The sequence below is a fragment of the Epargyreus clarus genome, unplaced genomic scaffold, assembly GCF_041222505.1.
Source record: "Epargyreus clarus isolate Ecla_fem2 unplaced genomic scaffold, WU_Ecla_fem_2.2 ptg000008l, whole genome shotgun sequence".
In the NCBI taxonomy this organism is placed as follows: Eukaryota; Metazoa; Arthropoda; class Insecta; order Lepidoptera; family Hesperiidae; genus Epargyreus; species Epargyreus clarus.
Window position 1 is genome coordinate 301,548 of NW_027332216.1, and position 2,939 is coordinate 304,486.

Here is a 2,939-nt window from a genome sequence, read left to right on the forward strand (position 1 = left end):
ATGCAGTGCCCCACACACGAACTCGAGTTTGTTACAAGGATATTTTATATATTGTCCCTGTAGTCCCGGGATTAGAACAGGGCTACGGTACTCCCTGACTGTCGTAAGAGGCGACTCAAAGGGGCTTCCGGGGTTGCGGGCGGCAAGAGTTCCCACTCTTGCCTTGCCTTGCTCGAACCCCTCGGCCAGCGATACCGGGAAGGACGGCGGTACGAGTATGTGTGGTCGCATACCGTCGTCCACACCAGACGGAGTGGCGAGCGTCAAAACGCTCACCTGGGCTGAGCCCGACGGGGCAACGCGCTAAGAGGACTCTGGTTGCGTTCCTTTGGACATCCCGGAGTCCTAACGCAGCACCGAGGACGGCCACCAGGGGGGTTTAAGTGCGGTAAAAATCCCACATAACCCCGTGTCGCTCCCGCGGCATAGGATACCTTTTGAAGGTTTCCCCCACGTCAACAAAAAAAAAGGATATTTTATATATGTATAAATAATTAGTAAGTAAGATTCATATTGTAGTTATATTATCTGGTGATTAGTTTTAGTAAAATGTAAGTAAATTAAAATTATTATTTTGTCAAATATACCTGAGATCTATTATATTAATCGTATTAACATTGTATTAAGACAGAGGTGTGGTTACAAATTATGTAATGTTTTTTACGATGGATCACGCCCAACACATCAAGAGCCCTACTGTTTACGTCTTCACGTTTCCTCAAGGGCACACCGCATATATTTTACGACTTGTAGTTTAATAACTTATCATCACTTAACATATTGCTATTATGTGTGTAACGAAGTACCTCTAGTATTATACTTGTATATGCGTCTAGTATTATACTTGTATATCCATCTTCCTTGGATTGAGAGGCGGAGTTTCTTTGCTTAGTAATATTATTTTTATAACACTGGAGTAGCAGACGAGCATGCAGTCCAGCTGATGGTAAGTGGCTACTGCCGCCCATGGACATCTGTAATCAACCCCAGATAAGATCAGATATTCGTACCTGAGGTCGGCGACAGATGCGCCGCTACCCCTGAGGACTAAGCTGGAACGCCTCGGAAAAGTATGTCCCCTTTATCGGAACAAAGTAGCGCTTAACTGCAGTTATGAGGCAGAAATAGGCGTGGTGGTGGTGCCGCCGGAGTCGAACCACAAAGGGTTCTACCACCTAAATTGTAATGTAAAGTAATGACTTGAGATTCTTGACAAGGCTCGCTTTTCCCGGAATATTCCTGGAGTTTTCGAAACATCTAGAGTAATTGCCTTGAGGCTGCTATCAGCATTGTCTCATTAGGCGGTGGTAATCGCCCACTTCCTACAGTGACGGTCAACATTATGTACTTACGCCGATGTCCTTTACATACTTGTCTTCGTAATTGCTAGTATTTATAGATTAGGTACTCGTATGCATTGGAGGTTCATTCATGTATCGTCTGTCTATTTTACGTTTCGCGTGTAAACTGTATGTGTAATAGGTAATTACAATGATGAAGGGCTCTTTAGCAGAAGTAGAATAGAAGTAGTAATAATAACAGCAGTGTTAAGCGCTGCTGAGTTCTTTCAAGGGTGGGGTAGGGTTAATTTTAAAAGGTGTTTCAGTCTACTTCTCAGGGATAGAAGGTCATCTACGCCATCATGAACGGCAGTGGACACTTATCTTGAGATGGACTGCAAACTCCATCACGGCATCATCAATATGTACTTATTCTTTTAGTAGGTAAGTCATTTTAATAACCTATGACATATAATATAATGACCTACATACGATAAGTTATGCAAAATAAATTAAAAACCTAAATGTCATATATAATAATAGCATAAAATACATTGATACTAATTGACATGACCAAACGTCGGAAGCACTGTTCATTTCTTAACAAAACCAATCGATTAATTTACATAATTGACTTAATTAAGTACATTATATCTATTAATAATATCTATAGTAAAATTGTAATGTAATTACAATTTCTCAATATAGAAATTAATTCTCGATGGCGGCTATTTGTAGATAAGTACATGATTCTTACTCACACACAAAGATTATGAGTAAGACACGAATAGACAATGTAGACTTTTCTTTCTTATTGAACTATGTTACATATATATATGAAACATATTAATGAAAAATTGTAATTGCTTCATCTGCTTACAAAAAATAACCACTCTATAGAGCTTAGTTTTGCGATTATTCCGTAGACGTACTCCTAGATAACCCAATTTCCTCTTTGTTACATTTCTATTCGAAATCTTTTATTATATGTCTGATGCATACCTATACGAGAATGTGTGTGTCTTCGTGTTCAATACAACACAATGGTATTTTGACTCTTTTGATTTGTTTTAAAGAGATCAAGTATAGTAGCGACGTGACTATAGTAGCGAGGTGCAAAGTAGAGCATAACTAGCATGTTTTAGTTTATAAGTACCTACCTAGGTACCAATTTTATTGATTTAGTCGAAGCTGAAAGTGGTCAATTCCGGTTAACGTCGAGGTCGGGTGCTGCCAGATTGTGTCACACCAGTTTTTTCGAGTCTAGCTCTGATCTTTGTTAATATTTACAACTTTAATAAATAAAAAGGTAATTTCGACCATACAGATCGATGACCGACCTCTGATTTTGTAAGTCTTAAAAAATTGGAATTTCGAAAATTTGAGATTGGTAAAATAACTGCTTAAATAAGAAGATATTTAGGTGTTTCCAGGCAAGTTGTTAGTAATGTTATAGTTATGAATAATAAAGATGACATGAAATGAAAGTGTTTTGAAAACTTCTATGATGAATACAAGACTCTAAAAATATATTATATTCAATCTTCTGCCAAATAAAACTTTAACACTTACAAAAATGATCAGATGACCATCTTTGAAGGGGAGCATTTATTCATTATTATTTAGTTGGGATTAACAAAAATGCCTCCCTTGTCCTTT